Here is a 6,358-nt window from a genome sequence, read left to right as displayed (position 1 = left end):
TTTCTGACCCTTTCCTTAATATACGGTTCCAGGATTTGAAACAGTTAATATGAATCTGACATGCTTTGGTTCTCCTGAATGCATTTGAAAGTGAGGTGAAGCATTTTATTTACAAATACAAATACTTCAACATTTCTAATACATTGGAAATTACATCCTTTGGCACATTTAATTGTAAGATGTAAGTTTTTCATGGTGATTAGTTCACCAGTAAACAGAGTGGGAAGTGGTTTCTCAAAATTCTTCAAGGAGGTGCATGGTTCAGTCACTCGGTAGATGAGCCAAAGTGTAAAGTAAAAGAAGCACCCCTTAGAGTCCACTCTGGAGAGCACTACGGCTCACTTGCCTCCTGAAGCTGCTCCTTCCTGCGGTCACGATGGGCACCAAGATGGCATCTGCCAGCAGGGTCATACAGGTAGTCAAGCCACATACGTCATTCATATGATTCCCTCCTAAGCTCAGTGCATCAGAAGCTCTAAGGTTGTCAGGGCTCTCACTCACTCCTCTTTGGTCCCCCAGCCTGCTAAGGGAAGTAAATCACCAACTCTGATGCATCAGAGTCCACCACACACTGAAACAATGTTAAGAACATCACCTCAGAAATACAGATCTCAAGAAGAAATGAAATTTATCCAACACGGAGGTCCAGGATAATCAATGAAGCTGCTGTTTATCATTTAAGAATTATCTTTACAACAGAGGACTTCCAAACTGACAAGTACAAAAAGTATATTAAACAACCTTAATAAGTGAAAAATAGGGAGCTGGGAAGGTGGCTCAGTGGTAGAGTGCTTGCCTTGAATGCATGAGGCCCTGGGTTCGATTCCTCAGCACCACATAAGCAAAAAGAAAAAAGCTGGAAGTGGTGCTGTGGCTCAAGTGGTAGAGAGCTAGCCTTGAGCTGAAGAGCTGAGGGACAGCACCCAAGCCCAGAGTTCAGGCCCCATGACCAGACCCCCCCCCCAAAAAAAAGTGAAAAATAAATAATATAAATGGATGCTAATTTATGTATCTTGGTCAGCTTTCTTTATGTACTTTATACTTATTAAAGTGTACATTTAAAATGTTAGCCTATTCATTTACTCTTGATTATCAAGTATCACCAGTGATAAACTATTAAAACCACACATAGCGGGCTGGGATGGTGGCTCAGTGGTAGAGTGCTTTCCTTGCATTCATGAGGCCCTGGGTTTGATTCTTGAGCACCACATAAGCAGAAAAATCCAGAAGTGGCACTATGGCTCAAGTGGTAGAGCACCAGCCTTGAGCTGAAGAGCTGAGGTACAGAGCCCAGGCCCAGAGTTCAGGCCCCATGATTAACAAAAAACAAAACAAAACAAAAAGCACACATAGTTAAAAAAAAAAAAAACCAGCCCTTGACATTTATTTAATATGAAACAGTAGGGGGTTTGCACTGTAGAACTGGGTAAGTGCTATTCTGAGCAAGAAAAAGTGAAGCCATACAAAAGACCTCCCTCATTGTGTATTGCTTATTTCCTCACATTGTGGGTCTCCGGGATTGGCTGGCAAATGTGGGGTGAGTCAGGACTGAGCTGCTGATTCCAGGGCCTAGATAAGGAATCTGGTAAGTCCAAAGCTGGGGTGGGGCAAACAACTTCCTATTTTAGCAAGGTTGCTCACAGGATGATGCTCAGCACAGCCCTTGGGCCTGTGCTGCTGCAGCAACATCAGATCTGAACTATGGTACATCATACAGTGTAGACACCCAGACCTCAGGCTGAAAAAACTCAGCTGTCACAGGCTCATCTGTAGATAAAACAATTGGCAGAGCCAGGCAATTGCACCAGTAAATGTTCACCTGTGTATGGAGTCCATCAAAGCAGACTTGAAGAGACATTCCCCAAAGCGCAACCTTTTAATAGCTGATTGCAGGCACTGCTCATGTTGCTAGAACCCTAAGTGGGCAGACCAATCACATTCCCATGGGATGACTAGCTAAGGCGATAAGCCAACCATGCTCATCTAAGTGAAAAGAGTAAGATGTCTGCTAGATTTGGTGTGCCTGAACAACATGAAGAAAGGGCAGAACTGTGGGAAGAGCACTCCAGGCAGAGGAGACAGTTCATACCCAGAAGCAGGACAGGGCTTGGTGTGAGTGTGAGGTGAGCTGAGGAGGGGTAGGTAGAGTGGGAGACAAAGTTGGAGAAGTAGGCAGGCACACATAGGGGATCTTGGTTGCACAGCAGGTATGGGTGAAGATTTTCCCAGTAAGGTAAGCCACTTACAAAGCAAGGGACATGGTCACATTGGCAAGGGACATCATCTGACATACATTTTAATTTTTTTAATTTTTATTGCTATTTTAGGTAAGGGGTAGGTTTATTCAGTAGACCTGCTGGGAACAGGCAAGGTTGGCACTCCACGTGGCTGGGAAAGGCCTGGGAATGAGAGAGAGCTGGGAAAGAGAGGAAAGAGCTAGAAAAGAGCAGAGAGAGGGGTGAGAACAGTAGCACTCATGTGGTATTCAGGTATTCAGAAGACCTGCTGGGACCAGGCAAGGTTGGCACTCCACGTGGCTGGGAAAGAGAGAGGAAAGAGCTAGAGCAGAGAGAGAGCAGAGAGAGCTAGAAAAGAAGAGCAAGAGCAAGAGAGCTAGAAAAGAAGAGCAAGAGAGCTAGAAAAGAAGAGCAAGAGAGCTAGAAACGAACAGAGAGAAAGCCTGACATACATTTTAAAAGCCTCCTTTGCCTAGGAAGCATATGGTAAATTCAGAAGCAAGAGGCCAGGTAGTGACTATAACACACACACACACACACACAGACACACACACAGACACACACACGGACACACAGAGCAGGAATAGCTGCCAAGATGCTCCATTGCCTGGTGCTCCCCAGAGGAGGCCACTCTTGAACACTGGCTTCTCCTTTTGCAAATAGCACAGTCAGAAGCAGACAACCATTTTAATGAAAATAAATTTATTCCCCCCTCCTGCTTAAATCTTAATTTAATCTTCTAAAAATTGTAAAAGTATTTGGGTGCAGGTGACACATGCCTATCATTCTAACTACTCTGGAGGCTGAGACCTGGGGATTAAGGTTCAAAGCCAGTCCTGACAGCCCTCAGGATCTATTTCTAATTATCCAGCAAAATACCATGCTGGAGATGTGACTCAAGTAGTACAGTGCCAGCTGAGAGCTTTAAGGCCCTGAGTTCAAGTCTCAGTGCCAATTTAAAAAAATAACAACCTGGGAGAGTAAATTCTATGCCCAATGAGCACTTGCCTCATATGGGTGAGACTCTGGGGCCCATCCCCATTATTGCAAAAAAGAGGGCAACAAAAAAATGGTTTCTTTTTTCTTTTGGTGAGTCGTGGGGCTTAAACTTAAAATCCTGGTGCTGTCCCAGAGCTCTCTTGATCAAGGCTAGTGATCTACAACTTTGAGCCACAGTGCCACTTCTAGTATTCTGGTGGTTAGTTGGAGATTAAGACTCTCACAGATTATCCTGCCTGGGCTGGCTTTGAACCTTGATGATTAAATCTCAGCCTCCTGAGTAGCTAGGATTATAGGCATGAGCCACAGTACCCTACTTCAACAAACATTTTAAAAATAATATTTCAAATGTATTTCTCTTAAGGTTGATATTTATATACTAGAGAGACAAGACACCTTCAGGTTTTTTTTTCCCCTGTCTCTTTGATACAACTCATGTGCTGATATATTTCTAAAGTTTTCCTGAGGGGAATTTGCTTAATCGTTTTTTGTTGTATTTTGGTGATACTGGAAATTGAACTCAGGGACTCACATTTAGCTAAGTAGGAACCCTACCACTTGAACCATGCCTCCAACCCCCTCTTACCTTGGTGTTTTCCAAAGCAGTGTCTTGTTTCATGCCCAGGACTAATTGAAGCTGCCATCATCCTACTTGTACTTCCCGGTAATGACAGGAATGGGATGTTGCACCCCAGCCATTCTTCTCCCCTAGCTGGGAGGCAGGCACATGCTACAACACCTAGCCATTGGTTGAGATGGAGTCTCTGGAACTTTTATGCCTGACCTGGCCTCAAACTGTGATCCCCTGAGCTCTGCCTCCAAAGTTGCTAGGATTACAGTTTTGAGTGACTGCATTGGGCATACCTGTTTTTAAAAGCCCAGTTTTTTACATTTCAAAACCTTCCTATTAAGAGGCTAAATTCCTTTTAAAAAATTAAACAAATAGTCACTGAATGTGTATTCAACATGAAAAGAAATAAAAGTCATTGGGTTGGTTGGGACATAAGTATTCTAAATTAATTTCTTAGATTTATGCAACTCTGTGGGCCAACGTGAAAGAAATCTCTCTCGTAAAATTATTTATTTCAGTCATTTGTTGGTTGGTTACTGATCTTGATTCTTTACTCATCTCCTATCTCCTAAGCCAAAAAAAGGGAATCACTGATTAGCCAACTTAAACATCAAAGGAGGTGATATTCCCCATAAATCAATCCTTCTACTCTCTAAATTGCTTTGTTGAGTCCCAAACTTGTAATTTATCTATTGAACGGCTCATTCCTAATGCCTTAGTTTTGTTGTCAGTTCTTTCTTTTCATGTTTTTTGTCTAAGTTACCATCCAACAAGTGGTGCTTGGGAATAAATCAAGAGATGCCACTTGGTGTGGTCCCAGGGACAGGAGAACGCAGGTCAACTAAGACTTGAGGCTCAGCTCCTTGCTTCCTTAGAAAGCATTTCCATTTCTCAAGGAATGAAAGGTCATCAGTCTGCTGTTAGTGATTTCTTTTTTTTAAGCACCATTAATATAATGAGGTCCCACCCACTCCTCAGCAGACATGAGTATCAATTTCTGCCTAATTTTTTGCCTCTCCTCTCCTTGTTCTGAAGACATTACTAACGGGGGCTATTGATCAGCAGGTTGCCTGTCATTTCCTTGGGCCCAAAAAACAGCAGCTCAGTCACCTCCATGCCCCAGCAAAGACAGAGGTAAAGGGTCAGAGATGAAAGGCGTCTGATTAGGTCTTTGTAGTCAGTCTCCCAGGAAGCACTGAGCTTCTGTTTACACCTGTCCTTGGAGTTTAAGATGGAAAACTTTGACTCCAGTTTCACGCATGGATATAGATGAAGCAGAACCCTTATCTCCCCCTGGTTTCTGGAAGAGATGGATTGTTTGTTGTGGAGTCAGGTGGCCTTTTTAGGTAAGTCTCTGCTTCCTGGGTCCTTCGTTGGCTACCTGCGGTGCTGGGGCTTCTCATCTGTCACAGGAGCTCTGGGCTTTTAGGCACTGACTGAAGAACACCCAAAGTCAATTTCCTCCAGCAAAGGAATGAGAGTCCTTTTTTTCTCTCTTAAGTTGTGGCGATGACATTGATTTCATTGTTGAACCAGAGCAGAGGGGGTCAAAGGGGGTTCATAAGTCTAAGAGAAAGAATGCCAGGAAAAAAAAGAACATGATTACTCATCTACCTCCATCAATGAGATTCAGGAGATCAAGTGGCCTTGGTTTAGCCCATCCCCCTCATACTTAGTAACTACTCGTTAGAAATAAGGGCATGCTATGAAATTCTGCTGACCCATTGTTAATGTTTTATGCATATCTTCTTCTTTGTAGTCCTAAATCCTGGCTTTAAGTCAGGTACACATTTCTCACCTCTCTTCTTTCCCTCTCCTTGGCTCTAGCAATATCTTTCTCTTAATGCTCCCTCTTTGCCTTCATGTCTTCAGATGTGTGACTAGGAAAATCCTTGCCATGGCAGACAGTGCCTTCATTTTGGTCCCTGTAAACCATGGCTGCTTCTCTATGGCCAAATTCTCCATCTTCCCCACAGAGGAGCGGACTAGCTGCAAAGTGGGGTAGCGCGAGTTTTAGGACTCTTCAGCCCAGCACTTAGTGACACAGGCCTCATCTTTCTGGATTCCACACACACACACACACACACACACACACACACGTATGTGCACATGCACACATACACTTGGCATTCAGGGCCTCACATTCTTTAGCCTTTTCACTCAAGGCTGGCACTCTACCACTTGAACCACAATTCCAATTCTGGCCTTTCTTCTGGTTAATTGAAGAGTCTCATGGACTTTTCTGCTCGAGTTAAATTCAAGCCAGGATAATCAGATCTCAGCCTCTTGATTAGCTAGTACTACAGGTGTGAGCCACTGACACTCAGCTTCTCTTAAATTTTTTATTCTCAGATCCAACTTTCCTGAATATTTTAATCATTAACACCATGTAATCTATGTGGGGAGAAAATTGGTATAAGAAAAAATCCAAAACATATTTCCTTCATGTTTGCCCATATTTTAGCTAGTAACAAACCAAGTTAATATGGCATAAGAGCAAAATGTTTTTTACCTATCCCTCCATGTCAACTTAGTGATGTCATAAGAGAAA

General features: G+C 43.2%; 1 pseudogene; it reads left to right on the top strand.

Annotated features, from left to right (window-relative positions):
* The first annotated feature begins 376 nt into the window (after positions 1-376).
* On the top strand, positions 377-654 carry LOC122121952 (annotated as a pseudogene).
* The last annotated feature ends 5,704 nt before the right edge of the window (positions 655-6,358 follow it).

The sequence above is a fragment of the Dipodomys spectabilis genome, unplaced genomic scaffold, assembly GCF_019054845.1.
Source record: "Dipodomys spectabilis isolate Male_0828 unplaced genomic scaffold, ASM1905484v1 ptg000199l, whole genome shotgun sequence".
Taxonomy (NCBI): Eukaryota; Metazoa; Chordata; class Mammalia; order Rodentia; family Heteromyidae; genus Dipodomys; species Dipodomys spectabilis.
This window is presented reverse-complemented; position numbering and strand designations above follow the sequence as displayed.